Source organism: Bombina bombina, chromosome 5 (genome assembly GCF_027579735.1).
Source record: "Bombina bombina isolate aBomBom1 chromosome 5, aBomBom1.pri, whole genome shotgun sequence".
Classification (NCBI taxonomy): Eukaryota; Metazoa; Chordata; class Amphibia; order Anura; family Bombinatoridae; genus Bombina; species Bombina bombina.
In genome coordinates, this window is record NC_069503.1 from 642,114,071 (window position 1) to 642,133,162 (window position 19,092).

Genomic DNA, 19,092 nt, shown 5'->3' on the forward strand with positions numbered 1-19,092 from the left:
AGATCCCCACCGGTAATTAGACAAGTAAAATAGGGATGTATATATAGAAGGCTAAAAAAGAATGGGATAAGTCACTTCCATACTTCAAATAAATAATAGCCAAATTCTATAGCATCCACGTTTAAAAATAAGGGCTAGTGGACTGGGTGTTGCGTGTCAAATTAGTAAGTCATACAGGGTAGGGAAGTTAGCATAAAAGTGATTCCATACACACAGGGTAGGTATTTAGGACAAGCATACAAATGTACAAGCTGTGCGCTCAAAGGCGTCCTCCTGCCTGCGTACTGCTCTGATTGAACAGAGTCAGCCGATTTCTGGCTAAAATTCCTATCAGATAGAGCTAGTTTACATACACACAAGTCATTCTCATATGCGCTCTAGATGTATTATATTCAATACAAAATGTCACCATAAATTTCTCTCAGTTACGTTCAAACCGATACATTCAATTCAACATTAAAGGTTACTATGTAGCTTATAGCGTAATGGCATATAGAGCTTAGCAGAAATGTAGCTGTTCGTAACTAGGCAATTAAGCTTATTCTTAGATGACAGTTAAATTTGATAACAACCCTCCTATAGTAGCAGTTGGAGTGAGAAAACTATAGCAATATAAGTATAAGTATAAGGTTACAGCGGTATAAAGTTAGAGAATTTTCAAAAAAAACGTTATTGCTATTTTAGGTATGTGACTAGCTCGCACGCTTGTTCCACCCAAGGCCACGCCCACCGACGCGTTTCCGTCACAGAACGTGACTTCGTCAGGGCATAGGGCCAGCCCAGCATTCGGTACAAGAATTTATAGTAGTCAGTAGTCATAGAAACCTATAAAGTATTGGAAACGGAGGTGTAGAACTCCGCTATGGCCTCATTCTGTCATTTAACTTTTAATTTGTATTAGTTATGTGTACTGCCTTTAATTCATTGCACATTTCTAAAGTGAAAAATTAGAACAAAAAGGGAACATAACAATTCATCATTTTATTATTTTATTGACGCTCACCACTCTTGTGTGGAGGTATATTGTGCATCATTATGTGCAAATATTGTGGGGGAAAGTTGTATTCCCTAGTGATTGTATTGGGAGAGTTTTATAGGGAGAGATATATATAGTGCCTATACAGCATATTGTATTCTATTTTTGATATAGAGTACCTAGGTCAAATATGCTGATAATTGGTGTAATATTTAAAGAGTGGAAGAGGTTTATACATAGAATATCTTATTGTGGGTTAACTATAGTTACTTGTAGTAGCATATCTGTGAGGTCAAAATGAGTCGCTATTATCACCTATATAGTTTAAGGAAAAAACCTATCAAGTCACTGCTTGTGAGAGAGGCAGTTACATTTTTTATATAAAATAGGTTATATAGGATATGAGATTAGCATTGTATGTAAACTTTATTATAAGTTTCATTAGAATCATTTAATTTAAATTAAGTTCAATATTGTTAAAACACTATTCTCTTGCTTTACTTCATCTTGGGGAAGTAAGCTAATTTAATTCAAGACCCTAGACAGGGATAGTGTGTAATTAATAATCTTGAATCCACAATAAGATGTATTTCATGAACCATTATCTATAAAAAGCATTTGTATGAAATTGCTTCATTTAATCTAATTTAAGAGCCAAACGAAACTGCAGCACAGAACTAGACTTTGAGAGAGAAGCAAGGGAGTTACAAAGAAGGTTTAAAGAAAGGGGATATCCAGGCAGATGCCTCAAAAAGGCTTATCAAAGAGCTAAATCACTAAATAGAACTACACTACTAGAAACTAATTACCAAGCCATTGCACAACCAGTAAATGAACAACAACCTATAAGAATCATTGGAACATACGATGATAAAAATGTCTGTATAAAAAATATCATCCAAAGACATTGGCATGTCATTCAGGAAGACGAAGACCTTAAAGAAGTAATATCTGAAAAACCCAATATTACATATAGAAGGTCCAAAAATCTTAAAGACATACTTATGGAGAGCCATTACTCAAAAGACATACCAAGAACATGGTTGAGAGAAACCAAAGGCTTTTACAAATGTGGAAGATGCCAAGCCTGTAATAACATGACCCCCACAAAAACCTTCATACACCCTGACACTGACAAACAATATGAAATTAAAGATTTTTTAAATTGCAGATCTAAACAAGTCATATATATTGCGATGTGCAAATGCCCGAAAATCTACGTGGGTGAGACCTCAAGAGAGTTACGCACGAGAGTGCTAGAACACATAGGTGACATCAAATGGAACAGAAATGTTCCTGTAGCACAACACATGAACAATAAACATCAGGGACACAAATATGAAATCTATTTTTGTGCAATCGAACAAATAAAACTAAAAGGGAGAAGGGGCGATATTAACAAAATGCTACTACAGAAAGAGTGTAGATGGATTCACGAACTGAAATCCACCTCACCTAGGGGATTAAATGAAGCAATTTCATACAAATGCTTTTTATAGATAATGGTTCATGAAATACATCTTATTGTGGATTCAAGATTATTAATTACACACTATCCCTGTCTAGGGTCTTGAATTAAATTAGCTTACTTCCCCAAGATGAATTAAAGCAAGAGAATAGTGTTTTAACAATATTGAACTTAATTTAAATTAAATGATTCTAATGAAACTTATAATAAAGTTTACATACAATGCTAATCTCATATCCTATATAACCTATTTTATATAAAAAATGTAACTGCCTCTCTCACAAGCAGTGACTTGATAGGTTTTTTCCTTAAACTATATAGGTGATAATAGCGACTCATTTTGACCTCACAGATATGCTACTACAAGTAACTATAGTTAACCCACAATAAGATATTCTATGTATAAACCTCACAATATTTGCACATAATGATGCACAATATACCTCCACACAAGAGTGGTGAGCGTCAATAAAATAATAAAATGATGAATTGTTATGTTCCCTTTTTGTTCTAATTTTTCACTTTAGAAATGTGCAATGAATTAAAGGCAGTACACATAACTAATACAAATTAAAAGTTAAATGACAGAATGAGGCCATAGCGGAGTTCTACACCTCCGTTTCCAATACTTTATAGGTTGCTATGACAACTGACTACTATAAATTCTTGTACCGAATGCTGGGCTGGCCCTATGCCCTGACGAAGTCACGTTCTGTGACGGAAACGCGTCGGTGGGCGTGGCCTTGGGTGGAACAAGCGTGCGAGCTAGTCACATACCTAAAATAGCAATAACGTTTTTTTGAAAATTCTCTAACTTTATACCGCTGTAACCTTATACTTATACTTATATTGCTATAGTTTTCTCACTCCAACTGCTACTATAGGAGGGTTGTTATCAAATTTAACTGTCATCTAAGAATAAGCTTAATTGCCTAGTTACGAACAGCTACATTTCTGCTAAGCTCTATATGCCATTACGCTATAAGCTACATAGTAACCTTTAATGTTGAATTGAATGTATCGGTTTGAACGTAACTGAGAGAAATTTATGGTGACATTTTGTATTGAATATAATACATCTAGAGCGCATATGAGAATGACTTGTGTGTATGTAAACTAGCTCTATCTGATAGGGATTTTAGCCAGAAATCGGCTGACTCTGTTCAATCAGAGCAGTACGCAGGCAGGAGGACGCCTTTGAGCGCACAGCTTGTACATTTGTATGCTTGTCCTAAATACCTACCCTGTGTGTATGGAATCACTTTTATGCTAACTTCCCTACCCTGTATGACTTACTAATTTGACACGCAACACCCAGTCCACTAGCCCTTATTTTTAAACGTGGATGCTATAGAATTTGGCTATTATTTATTTGAAGTATGGAAGTGACTTATCCCATTCTTTTTTAGCCTTCTATATATACATCCCTATTTTACTTGTCTAATTACCGGTGGGGATCTCTAGATTCTGTAAGTTTACAATTAGTCCAGAGGTTGCTTAACCGTGGATATCTCTTTTCCCCCCCTGGTAACGTCTGTTTCAAGCATATTTGTTAAATAAAGTGTAAAAATAAATATATTTGCTATTTGATATAACTAGTGTATAATTCTACACTTGACTTCAATGTCACAAACCCCCTTAGGTTCCCTAACCTTACCACATCAAGAAGCAGATCAAGTCTGCCCCAAAATATCACCGAAGCTGCTTTATTTAGATTATCTGTCTGAATCATGAAAGTTTAAGTATTTTTGTTTGTAAACAGTATGTAAACTGATTTCTGCCCCTTTGTCTCCCATTAAAGGGAAACTTAAACCAACATGTAATCTGTCCATATGTTTAATTAAGGAAAATAAAAAAACATTGTCATATAATGAAATTAATTGGATTAAAAAGATAGGGACTTATAGGTGTGGTCATGGTCCTTGTGTCACCTGTGGTTTTTTTACATGTGGGCAATGGCTTTAAAAGTTCTGTCACAGGTCAAGAATTTTCACATAAGTTCTATGATAACTGTAGAACTACATTTGTAGTTTACCTCCAGGAGTGTAAACTTTGTTCCTTGCGATATACTGGTCAAACAACTAGAGAACTGAGATCCAGGATTAGGGAGCATATAGGGGACACCAGGGAGTATGTCAAAGAATCTGATGTGGCTAGGCATTTTTTTTTTTTTTTCAAAGAGCTTTATTGAATCATAAACTGGTGTTTTACAACAGTGTTGGACATACGATGTTACCAAATAACAATCGGATGTTATTACAATACTCACTGGTGTTATACAAATAGTATACATCTGAAGTCCATTTAAACGCTCTATTATTTTCTTTTTCAACAATGTAGGCTAGAACAATAACAATTCAAACTTCTAGAGGTAAACTAAACAATCAACAGATAATTCAAAGGGAGTCATATTATCTCATAGCTTGTACGAGCGAATACTCATCTTTCCAGGTACTGGAAGGGGGAGAGGAGAAAGAAAAAAAAAAAGGGGGGGGGAAGGAGGGGGTTAAGGTATTGGAGTGTTAGGGTGGTGGTTACGGGAGTAAGTTTACCCCCCTATCTCAGTCACAGTCCGTTTCCAAATTGATTGGGTCGAGTAAAAATGTCTAAGTGTCAGCATTGCCTCCCAAGGCATCTCTCCATTTAATCAGCATAAGCTCATGTATCTCGGCTCTGCCTAATTCCCAGTAGTGCTTTCTATCTAGCGTCAAAGTAAGTGTAACCTGTGTCTTCCAAAGGTCTAATGTTGGGATCGAGGTCGATTTCCACCTCTGAGGGATAAGTGCTTTAGCGCTGTTTAGAAATATCACAAGGAGTGACTGTAGGGAAATCTCTTCCACTCTGGGCAGGGAATGAAAGAGCAGGACATCTGGGCTTAGAGGTAGGGTTATTGAGAAGGCCTGCCTGATGAAAGCAAAGACCTCTTCCCAAAAAAGGGTTATCCTATCGCAACTCCACCGAATGTGCAAGAGGTCGGCTCGCTCTCCACAACCTCTCCAACATTTCCCATCTGTTTTTTTGTATATTTGTTTTATCCTGTTGGGGGTCATGTACCAGCGAGACAGGAATTTGAAATTAATTTCTTGTGTGGAGACTGAGATTGAGGATTTTTTATGTAAAAGAAAAATAGCTTCCCAAGCCTTTGAGTTTATGGTAGTGTGTAGGTCGGAGTGCCATTTATGTGTATAAGCAGGCATAACATCAGGCGGGATCAATAGTTTATATATTTTGGATAGCATATGCTTCGCCAGTGTTTCCAACATACACAGACCCTCAAAAAGCGTGATTTGCCTGGTCAACAGGGGTTTCTTATGATGTGTATGTACAAAGTGTGCAACCTGTGCGTATGAGAACCAAGAGGCAAAAACCGAACCCTCAATATCCAGCAATTCACTCTGCGGGATCAAAGCACCCTCCCTGATTAAGGAACCTATAGCCCTATCCCGTACATGTGTGGCTGTATTGTCCATGCAGGCACTAGCAAACAAGGGGATTTCAGGGTTCCCTCTAAAAGGAGTTAGATGAGAGGGGTTTGAAGAGATATGTATAGAGGTACTCAGAGTCTTATCCCACTGGGTGAACACCTCGCTCATCAGTGGGTATGATTTAATTGTTTGGGGCCTGTTCTGAGGCATGAGCCATGCAAGTGCTCCCACGTTTCCCACTCCTAGTATGTCTGCATCCTAACAGATCCATTGTTTCTGATCCGACTGAGTGCACCATTCTGGTATCCTCTGTAACAAAGTGGCCAATCTATAGCGCATTAGGTCCGGAATTCCCAATCCCCCTCTCTCCCTGGGTAAGTATAGAGTTTTCCGCTGAACTCTGGGTCTAAGTTTATTCCACACAAAGGACTCTAACCTAGATTGTAACTTAATGAGGTATTGGTGAGGCAGAGGCAAGGGTATTGTCTGTAGGAGGTAGAGTATTCTAGGCAGAACATTCATTTTTAAGATTTGTATCCTGCCAAACCAGGAAAAAGGTCTACCACTTCATCTAGAGAGATCACTTACTATTTCACTTTGTATTAAGTTATAGTTCGCTTCTAGCATATCTACAGGATTGGCCGTAAGAAAGATGCCTAAATATTTAAGTTTCTGGCGCTGGATTCTAAGTGGGCAATAAGTGACAATTTTTTCTAATTCACCGTGGGGGATATTAACATTTAGGACTTCAGATTTTGAGAGGTTGAGGTGGAAATTTGAGTATCTACCGTATAATCTAAATTCATTAAGCAATGCAGGTACGGAGCTATCCATATCTGTCAGGGTCAGGAGGATGTCGTCAGAGTAAAGAGCCGCCTTGTACTCTGTGTTACGTATTGTGATTCCTTTAATCTGCCTGTTAAGTCTGACCCTATGCGCTAAAATTTCTATAGAGAGGGCAAATAACAAAGGTGATAGTGGGCAGCCCTGACGCGTGCCATTCTTTATGTGAAAAGGGTCTGAGAGGTAGCCGTTCACTTTAACTCTTGCTGTGGGGTTTGAATATAATGCAAAAATCTTCCCTATAAAATTATCTCCTATGTTCATTGATGACAGGGCGGACCTGAGGAACCCCCAGTCCACCCTGTCAAAGGCCTTTTCGGCGTCTGTAGAAATGATAGCTATTGGGACGTGATTGTTTCGGGAGTATGAAATTTACTGGGTAACTTTGAGAGTATTATCCCTTGCCTTCCTCCCCGGGATAAGTGGCTAGGCATTTTAATTTGACCCACATGACTAACATTTTCAACATGAAGGTACAGGTCATTGATCGAGTAATGTTTCTGCGCGGGGGGGGGGGGGGCGACAGACACAAGTTAATATTTAAACAAGAACTATATTGGATATATAGATTGAGGACTGTCAACCCCCCAAGGTTTGAACCGTGAATGGGACATGAGATATTTTAATGAACAATAACAAATAATGATTGTATTTATATACATATATATGTATTATATATATTTTTTAGACTGTCCCATTCATTGGTTATATAGCCTTATGGGTTAATGAAACAAGATGTTATATGTCATTAAGTATTCTTGATCTAATTATTGTTCTATTATGGTATTGCATATCCTATTGGGAATTATTATAAGGGTGCATTTGCATTTGGGCACAAGCTTGCACAATAATAGATGTGTGCATTTTTCTAATATTAGTGCTATCAGTATAATAGAGGATTGGACATTGGGAGTTGCTGTTCCTTATTTAACATATTTAACATATTTAACTAATTCCATTCTATTATATAAACAATGCTTATGTTTTCTATTGTGCATATTTTCTTATTGTAAACATAGCAAGTGTAACTAATATCATATATTTTATTATTTAGTCCGTTTCTATTTCCATAGTTGCATACATTTTGACCCCCATTGTTTAGTAAAGTATTCATAGTTATTGTTACTTAAATCAAATAACTCCTCTTACTTGTTCTTGAATTCAGGATAGTATTACTGATAACATTTCATACATTTTGTGTAGTTATCTGTTTGTTAACACACCTACTAGTCTGATAAATCCTACACAATTAACGGTTGGTTTACAAATACCTGTGTAAAACTTACTTTCGCACAATATAAAGTGACATGTCAACTTGCCTTTCCATTATTTGTTTTTATACGGGGTCTAAAAAGGCTGAGAAACCTGATAGGTGTAAAGATGCCCTACAAAATATAGGCTCTTTTGCTTCTACTCTAACTAACATTTCTTAAAGAAGCTTTATGGTAGTCATTCCCCTGTATGTTCCAGCATAGTGGTCACAGAATAATGGGGGGCTCAGAAAAAGCATCAAACTAATGGGAAACTGCTCCTAAATGGGAAGAACTTCATAAAGTATTGTGATAAGACATGCAAATAATTATTGTTCAATATAGAGGAGGCCAGATAAAATACTGTATGATAAAGAAAAGTTAAAGGGACAGTGATGTCAAAATTAAACTTTCATGATTCAGAAAGATTGTGCAATTTTAAACAACTTTCCAATTTATTTCTATTATCTAATTTGCTTGGTTCTCTTGTATGCTTTGTTGAAAGCATAACCTAGGTAGGCGCAGGAACAGGAATGCACTAATTGAAGCTTTCTGGTGAGTGGTGGCTACACATGTATGACTCTTGTGATTGGTTCACCAGATGTGTTCTGCTAACTCCTAGTAAAGCTTTGCTTCTCATTCAACAAAAGATACCAAGATAATGAAACTAATTTCATAATAGATATAAATTGGAAAAATGTTTAAAATGTTATGCTCTATCTGAATCATAAAAGAAAAATGTGGTATTTTATGTCCCTTTAACTCTCCTAAGATGTCATTTGTCTATGATGTTTTTATGTACCTTGATACCTACCATTTGTACTATAAAATACATATACAGTACATATAGCCTTTTTATGCAGAGACAAATAGATTTTAGGATGGTTGGTCTAGCCAGGGTGTATGCCCTAGAAGTTATAGCAGTGGCTTCATCTAGATTGTAATTTCCCATGGGAATAGGGCCCCCAATCCCCCCTGCATTTGTCTGAAATTTTTGGTTTTATATTGTATTGTTTCACCGTTGTGCTTATATCTTTGTACCCATGGACAGCGCGGCAGAATCTGTTGGCGCTTCATAAATAAATAATAATTAGAAATACCGTTTAGCCTATTTCTAAGTGTGGGTTGAGAACAATCTCATGTTTACTGCTGTTAAAAAAACAGGGCAGATCTGAATTTTTAAAGCTGCATTAAAAAGTTGGGAATAGAGAGTTTCCATTAATTGTCTAAAGAGTCTGCCAGCTCTAAAATGTATCTATGACAAGGTCCATGCTGAGAATTGCTCACAATCCTGGAGGAGCCAAAATATCCTCAAGAGAACACACCCCACATTACTAATGTAATTTACTGGTTCAAGACATTAATTTACCTAGTCTCACCATCCCTTTCCTTACCCAGCTAACCTAACTTGCTAATTTTTTACCACATAGCATCTCTCCTCTAATAATTATTATCCTTAGTTGGGAAAAAAATTAGATGGGAAAGTTAGTCCGGCAATTAAGTATCTCCAACACTTTCTGGTTCCTGTTTATAATCAACATTTTGGTCAAGGTCAGGTGTTTATGAATCAAATTTGAGACACACACAAACATTTGATGAGATTACCAATGAAAAATTATTTTTTTTTTAATAATGCTTTATTGAGGTATTATAATAACATATACAGACATTTTAGACTGGAAGGACATACTTATAAAGTGAATTACATATTGCAAGTGATGACAGTATGTCAAGAGTAACTAATACATAACATTAAATGAGATGTATATAATAGATTTCACTGTATAGGCTACTTAGTAAAACTAGGATCTGGAGTCTGTACCTCTCTATACACTCAATCAATTATTGAAAACCTCAATTTTTCCTTGATCTTATTCCAGAAAACCTTGTTATCACTACAAATTTTTAATTGAACCACATGCCCCTTTTATGACATTTCAATGACTGGAATGAATTTGATCTTTAGATGGTACACTTTGAATATAGTAAATTTCAAGAATTTAATAACCAAAATAGTTAAAGCCATCACACATTAGAAAACATAGATAAACTATACCCCATTCAACATATTAAGAGACATTAACTTATAGAGACAAACATAACTAAAGGATGTTAAAGATATCCAAAGCTACAATCTTAGTAGTTTTTGTCTTGTTTTAGGTTCTTTAAATTAATAAAAGGAAAAAGAGAGAACCTGGATTCTATGATGAAAGAAAAGGAAAGGAAAGGGGAGGGGGAAAAGAAAAGTGGGGAGTACACCATTTGCCTGCCCCCCCGGGTCTAATTCCTCCTTAAGAATAATAGGCATTTCCATCTCAAACTAACATGAGAGTTCAGGATCTAATGACGTCCAAGGTCATTAACTCTCCTCAGAGTCTGGGCTTCCTGTTGTTTCCAACTCCTGGCTAAGGATAATTTTACTGCCATTATTATGTATATGTATACATATTTCTTAGATCTCTACATCTTAGGGATCCCTAAATATAATATGCATACTTCTGACCCTGTCCGGGTCAGTAAACCTAAATGGACACACAGGTAAAAAATGGCATCCCAGAGATGGTTAATTCCCACCACATATGAAGGTTAGGCCCTATAGCACCACAGGCTCACCAACAATGAAGGGAGTGAGTTTTAGAGACTCTATAAAGCCTAACTGTGAGCAATGCCACTTAGTAATTTATAGTATAATTCAAAAAAGGGTTATACAGTGGAAAACTTGTTTAGTTATACAGATAGTGGTGCCCCATTGTTTTAGATTAAATTATCATTCAAACTCTCACTTCCATTCATTCATACTATACGTTTTCCTCAGGTCCGGACAATCCATCATACATTGATAATGTGTAGAGAGAGGTCTCCATCCCTTGGCCTCACCTTCCATCTTGCATCCAAAAGAGAGAGTGACCTAGGATCCTACTTAAGAACCACCCAGTCTGCAATAAGGCTCGAAAGCCTAGAGATTTAAAGTGCAGCCTAGTTGGCATATTCCAATATTGAACCAGTTCCCTATCTTAGGACCAACTAGACCCACTATAAAGGTCTCCAGCTAGAGCTAAATTTATAAATAGAGCAATGTCCAGCAGCACAGCAGTGTAGTTAAAAAATGAAATTTATTACAACAATTTAAAAATAACAGTACAAACCATGGACAAGAAGGCCTGGCACTTACTCATAGACTGCTAAAAATACACCAGATAACCCCTTAAATAGCGGGTAATAGACAGATTAACTCTTAAAGGGACAGTTTACTCAAAAAATTTCTCCCCTTTAATTTGTTCCCAATGATCCACTTTACCTGCTGGAGTGTATTAAATTGTTTACAAGTAGCTCCTTTACCCTTATATTGGCATTTGAAATTGTTAATTTAGCATGTGGTATCCCCACCTATTCTGAAAGTTTGTGGCCACGCGTACCAGCTATAGATAAGATTTGTAAACACAGCCAGCAGAAGAAATTACACTTCCAGTGTGATAAAGCAGAGATAAGGTAATAAAATGTTGATTTTCCATTGTTCTCTCAAAGTATTGGTGATTGTTTTAAGGACATATATAAGATAAAGAAGCAGGTATAAGTATACAATGTGATACAGTAATGAGATCTGATTATACCTACAAGCTCAACCTATTTTATTAGGCTGTGGCTTCAGAACACAAAATCAGAGCTTTAATATACAGAAATAAACCTTAAAAAGCTAATTTTCATACATTTTTTACTCTGCAGTTGGTAAAAAAAGCAATTGTAAACACATTAAGGGAAAAACTATTTTACAGTATACTGTCCCTTTAATGTCCATACATAATTAATAACAAGAAAATAACATTAAAAAGCATAACATAAAAATACATCATCCAATTCATTTGATAAGAAAAAATAATTAAGAATCAATTAATAATATACACAAAACATTATGGCAAATAGTTACAAGTATTAGAGATAACATAAGAAAATCTGATAGTAAATGGTTTGTAATCACTAATGCCTCCACCAAAATTAATTTTTAAATTGGTTCCACAATTCAAAATTATATAAGGAACCAAAGAAGATTTGGAAGGGAATCTAAAGTGAACAAGCATATCCTATAATATAAAAGGCCAAGTGTGCTTGTCCAAAGCTGTCATGAGCAGTAGAGACAGCACGAGGACAAACACACCTGGCCTTACATGACATGCTGTTTGCAGCGGTGGCCGATGGGGCGAATGTGGGCATGGCCGGGCGGGAGTGTGGGCGTGGTAGGAGTGTCTGGGCATGGTTGGAGGCATGGCCTGGCGTAGCGGGGGGCGTGATCGGGCGCGGTCAGCGCGAGTGAGAGGGGAGAGAAATAGAGAGAGGAAAAGAGGAAAGAGCGGGGGAAGAGCAGAAGAGAGCGGAAAGAGCAGGAGAGAGGGGAAAGATCAGAAGAGAGGGGAAAGATCAGAAGAGAGGGGAAAAAGCAGAAGAGAAGGGGGAGAGAGAGCAAAATAGAGGGGAAAGAGCAAAAGAGAGGGGAAAGAGCAAAATAGAGGGAAGAGAGAGAAAAAGAGATGGGGAGAGAAAAAATGAGAGGGGAAAGAGAGAGAGCAAAAGAGAGGGGGAGAGAGAGCAAAAGAAGAGAGGGGGAGAGAGAGGGGGAGAGAGAGCAAAAGAGAGGGGGGAGATAGAGCAATAGAGAGGGAGAGAGAGTGCAATAGAGTGGGTGAGAGAGAGCAAAAGAGAGGGATGGAGAGAGAGCAAAAGAGAGGGGAAGAGAGAGAGAAAAAGAGAGGGATGGAGAGAGAGCAAAAGAGAGGGGAAAGAGCAAAAGATAGTGGGAGAGAGAGCAAAAGAGAGGGGAAAGAGCAACATAGAGGGAAGAGAGAGAAAAGGAGAGGGGGGAGAGAGAACAAAAGAGAGGGGGAGAGAGAGCAATAGAGAGGGGGAGAGAGAGCAAAATAGAGGGGGAGAGAGAGCAAAAGAGGGGGGAGAGAGAGCAATAGAGAGTGGGAGAGAGAGAGCAAAAGAAAGGGATGGAGAGAGAGAGCAAAAGAGAGTGGAGAGAGACTGAGCAAAAGAGAGGGGGGAGAGAGGGGGAGAGAGAGAGCAAAAGAAAGGGGGAGAGAGAGAGCAAAAGAGAGGGATGGAGAGAAAGAGCAAAAGAGAGGGATGGAGAGAGCAAAAAAAAGGGGAGAGAGACAGAGCAAAAGAGAGGGGGGAGAGAGATTGCAAAAGAGAGAGAGCCCAAAAGAGAGGCGAGAGAGGGCAAAAGAGAGGGGAGAGAGCGCAAAAGAGAGGGGAGAGAGCGCAAAAGAGAGGGGAGAGAGAGAGAGCACAAAAGAGAGGGGGAGAGAGAGCGTAAAAGAGAGGGGGAGAGAGAGCGCAAAAGAGAGGGGGAGAGAGAGCAAAAGAGAGGGGGAGAGAAAGCAAAAGAGAGGAGGAGAGAGTGAGCAAAAGAGAGGGGCAGAGAGAGAGCCAAATAGAGGTGGAGCAAGTGAGAGCACAAAAGAGAGGGGGAGAGAGCACAAAAAAGAGGGGGAGAGAGAGCAAAAGAGAGGGGCGAGAGAGAGAGCAAAAGAGAGGGGGCAGAGAGAGAGCAAAAGAGAGGGGGGAGAGAGCACAAAAGAGAGGGGGGAGAGAGCGCAAAAGAGAGGGGAGAGAGAACAAAAAAGAGAGGGAGAGAGAGAGCAAGGGGTTGGACCGCTGTACTGCAAAAAATGGCCTGTGTAAACGGGCTTTAGGACTAATATATATATATAAATATATACTGTATACTGTATACTGTATATAAATATAAATATATATATATATATATATATATATATATATATATATACACAAGAGTGAAAGTTGTGTATGCATTATTATCACATCAAACCATAACCTACACAAGCTATCCCATGATTCAATATGCCCACAAATGTTAGTGTCCACAACCAATAAAAAAAGTCATAATAGTGATAAACCAATATAGTTATTATCTGACCCTTTTTAAAGGTAGTTAGTTTTTTTGATAAAGGTAGGGTTAGTACATTTTGAAATAACTCATGGGGTGTTATGTTAGGAGGTTAGATGTTAGTGGGTTATTATGTTTTGGGGGGCTGGTGATTTAGGGGTTAATATTGTAGTGGCTTACTTTGCATTCAGGGCTGGAGGTTTCGGGGTTAATAGTGTAGTGGTTTATTTTGGGATGTAGGGGGTTGGCAGTTTAGGGGTTAACAGTGTAGTGGGGACTTTGTGGTGGGCTATGTGGCAGTTTAGGGGTTATTAGAGTAGGGGGTCTTATGGGGATTCGGGTTAGCCACTTTTTTCCTCCATTGACTTCTATAGGGGGATAGGATATTGCGCATGCTATAGTTTGGCTTTTTGTGCTCATCGGGTTGTGCTAGAGTGATAACTTTTTATTTTCAACTTGTAACACCAGCACAGCCCAATAAGTGCAAAAGGTTTAGTGCTAGCACAGTTACCACTCTAGCAAAAGCGCTAATTAGCACTCCACTTAATCTATCAATAAGACTGAGGAACTCCAGGGTTTTCCAGAAGTAAAGTTCCAATTCTGAAACTCTTGTTCAAATATGGGAACCCAAAGCAATACATATTCACTTCTAATTTAACACAACATAATTATGTCAAGTAAAAAGTAAATATTGAAAATATGAACATAACAAATAGCACAAAAGTGTTATGCTTAAACATGTATATGTGAAATATATGGCATCCAGGGTCTTAAAATGTAAAGTAAAGTATAGCCTCAGTTCTCTGGCTAATGAAAGGCACACCAAAAACGAATATTGAACTGCAACAGGACAGAGTCCTTTAATCAATTGACAAGACTCAGGAACTCCAGAGCTCTCCTCAAGTAAAGACTTTTGGTTATTTCCAGGTGGATGTTTCCTAAGCTGAAGGGACCTGTGAGACAGAGGTTACCATTCAGGGGCTGAAACCCTTAGTACTGGGTTCTGAGAAGGACCATTGTGGGGCGCGATCCGATATCGATCGCAGTTTGCGGCGCAAGCGAGGGAACCAGCGTCGCCCGCAGTTTCAGCTCGCAACTCGAGCCATCCCATATAGGTCGCCGTCAGATGCTAACGTGCCGTAAGTCTCACAAACCAGCGATGTCCAGAAATCTGCGTAAGTACAAATTTCTGGCGTCGCCAGTGACTTGCGCCACGTTAGAAACTGCCGGCGCCTATAAAACCTGACTAAAGTTTAAAACACCCGCACTGTCTAACACGCCTCCCTAACATAGCCCGCACTGTCTAACACGCCTCCCTAACATAGCCCGCACTGTCTAACACGCCTCCCTAACATAGCCCGCACTGTCTAACCCTCTATCCGCTATCCCCCCTCACTAGCCTAACACTAAAAATGCTATTAACCCCTAAACCGCCGCTCCTTTACCCCGCCGCAACCTAATAAAGTTATTAACCCCTAAACCGCCGCTCCCGTACCCCGCCGCCAGCTATATTATATCTATAACCCCCTAAAGTGAGCCCCTAACACCGCCGCCATCTATATTAAAATTATTAACCCCTAATGTAAGCCCCTTACACCGCCGCCATCTCTATTAAAATGATTAACCCCTTATTTAATCTACCTACCCCGCCGCCAGCTATATTATCTATATTAACCCTAAGTATATTATAGTTAATATAGGTATTACATTATATATATTAACTATATTAACCCTAATTATATTAGGGTTAATATAGTTAATATAGTTACTATAGTATTTATATTAACTATATTAACTCTATCTAACCCTAACTAAATTTATATTAAATTAATCTAATTCATTTATAAACTAAAATGTTCCTATTTAAATCTAAATACTTACCTATAAAATAAACCCTAAGATAGCTACAATATAATTAATAATTACATTGTAGCTATGTTAGGGTTAATATTTATTTTACAGGTAAATTGTTAATTATTTTAACTAGGTATAATAGATATTAAATAGTTATTAACTATTTAATATCTACCTAGTTAAAATAATTACCCAATTACCTGTAAAATAAATCCTAACCTAAGTTACAAATACACCTACACTATCAATAAATTTAATAAACTACTAACATCTATCTAAAAATACAATTAAATTAACTAAACTAAATTACAAAAAAAACAAACACTAAATTACAAAAAATAAAAAAAAGATTACAAGATTTTTAAGCTAATTACACCTATTCTAAGCCCCCTAATAAAATAATAAACCCCCAAAATAAAAAAAAATCCCTGCCCTATTCTAAATTCAACAAATTTCAAAGCTCTTTACCTTACCAGCCCTTAAAAGGGCCTTTTGTGGGGCATGCCCCAAAGAATTCAGCTCTTTTGCATACAAGAAATACAATACCCCCCCCCCATTACAACCCACCACCCACATACCCCTATTCTAAACCCACCCAAACCCCCCTTAAAAAAGCCTAACACTACCCCCCTGAAGATCTCCCTACCTTGTCTTCACCACACCGGGCCGAACTCCTGATCCGATCCGGGCGATTTCTTCCTCCAAGCGGCAAAGAAGAATTCTTCCTCCGGCGATGTCTTCCTCCAAGCGGCAAAGAAGAATTCTTCCTCCGGCGACGTCTTCCTCCAAGCGGCAGCAAAGTCTTTATTCTTCCGGCGGCATCTTCAATCTTCTTTCTTCGCTCCGCCGCCGCGGAGCATCCATCCCGGCCGACTGCTGAACTTGGAATGATGTACCTTTAAATGACGTCATCCAAGATGGCGTCCGCCGAATTCCGATTGGCTGATAGGATTCTATCAGCCAATCGGAATTAAGTTAAAAAAATCTGATTGGCTGATTGAATCAGCCAATCAGATTCAAGTTCAATCCGATTGGCTGATCCAATCAGCCAATCAGATTGAGCTCGCATTCTATTGGCTGTTCCGATCAGCCAATAGAATGCGAGCTCAATCTGATTGGCTGATTGGATCAGCCAATCGGATTGAACTTGAATCTGATTGGCTGATTCAATCAGCCAATCAGATTTTTTTAACTTAATTCCGATTGGCTGATAGAATCCTATCAGCCAATCGGAATTCGGCGGACGCCATCTTGGATGACGTCATTTAAAGGTACATCATTCCAAGTTCAGCAGTCGGCCGGGATGGATGCTCCGCGGCGGCGGAGCGAAGAAAGAAGATTGAAGATGCCGCCGGAAGAATGAAGACTTTGCTGCCGCTTGGAGGAAGACGTCGCCGGAGGAAGAATTCTTCTTTGCCGCTTGGAGGAAGACATCGCCGGAGGAAGAATTCTTCTTTGCCGCTTGGAGGAAGACATCGCCGGAGGAAGAATTCTTCTTTGCCGCTTGGAGGAAGACATCGCCCGGATCGGATCAGGAGTTCGGCCCGGTGTGGTGAAGACAAGGTAGGGAGATCTTCAGGGGGGTAGTGTTAGGCTTTTTTAAGGGGGGTTTGGGTGGGTTTAGAATAGGGGTATGTGGGTGGTGGGTTGTAATGGGGGGGGGTATTGTATTTCTTGTATGCAAAAGAGCTGAATTCTTTGGGGCATGCCCCACAAAGGGCCCTTTTAAGGGCTGGTAAGGTAAAGAGCTTTTGTTGAATTTAGAATAGGGCAGGGAATTTTTTTTATTTTGGGGGTTTATTATTTTATTAGGGGGCTTAGAATAGGTGTAATTAGCTTAAATATCTTGTAATCTTTTTTTTATTTTTTGTAATTTAGTGTTTGTTTTTTTTTGTAATTTAGTTTAGTTAATTTAATTGTATTTTTAGATAGATGTTAGTAGTTTATTAAATTTATTGATAGTGTAGGTGTATTTGTAACTTAGGTTAGGATTTATTTTACAGGTAATTGGGTAATTATTTTAACTAGGTAGATATTAAATAGTTAATAACTATTTAATATCTATTATACCTAGTTAAAATAATTAACAATTTACCTGTAAAATAAATATTAACCCTAACATAGCTACAATGTAATTATTAATTATATTGTAGCTATCTTAGGGTTTATTTTATAGGTAAGTATTTAGATTTAAATAGGAATATTTTAGTTTATAAATGAATTAGATTAATTTAATATAAATTTAGTTAGGGTTAGATAGAGTTAATATAGTTAATATAAATACTATAGTAACTATATTAACTATATTAACCCTAATATAATTAGGGTTAATATAGTTAATATATATAATGTAATACCTATATTAACTATAATATACTTAGGGTTAATATAGATAATATAGCTGGCGGCGGGGTAGGTAGATTAAATTAGGGGTTAATCATTTTAATAGAGATGGCGGCGGTGTAAGGGGCTTACATTAGGGGTTAATCATTTTTATATAGGTGGCGGCGGTGTAAGGGGTCAGATTAGGGGATAGATAAGGTAGATGGCGGCGGTTTTAGAGGCTCACAGTAGGGGGTTAGTTTATGTAGATGGCGGCGGGGTCCGGGAGCGGCGGTTTAGGGGGTAATAACTTTATTAGGGATTTCGGGGGGGGGGATCGCGGTTGACAGGTAGATAGACATTGCGCATGCGTTAGGTGTTAGGTTTATTTTAGCAGATCGCGGTTGACAGGGAGATAGACATTGCGCATGCGTTAGGTGTTAGGTTTATTTTCTAGTTAGTTTAGGGAGTTACGGGGCTCCAATAGTCAGCGTAAGGCTTCTTACGGCTGCTTTTTGTGGCGAGGTGAAAATGGAGTAAGTTTTCTCCATTTTCGCCACGTAAGTCCTTACGCTGCATATTGGATACCAAACTGCGCGGGTTTGGTATACCTGCCTATGGCCCAAAAAACTGCGGGCGACGGCAGAAATATACGCGCGTAACTTCTAGGTTACGCCGTATATGTGATACCAAATCCGCGCAAATATTGGCGTCGCCGGCTTTTGCGGGCGACGCTTTATATCGGATCGACCCCTTGGTGATCTGCTTCTCGGGCTAATAGATTCCATTGTTGAAAAGGCGTGTTTGCCTGGTGAGGAGAAGAGACCATGGGGCCCATTTATCAAGCTCCGAATGGAGCATGTGGGTCCCTGTTTCTGGCGAGTCTTTAGACTCGCCAGAAACAGCAGTTATGAAGCAGCGGTCTAAAGACCGCTGCTCCATAACCTGTCCGCCTGCTCTGAGCAGGCGGACAGACATAGCCACAATTAAACCCGATCGAGTACGATCGGGTTGATTGACAGCTCCCTGCTGGTGGCCCATTGGCC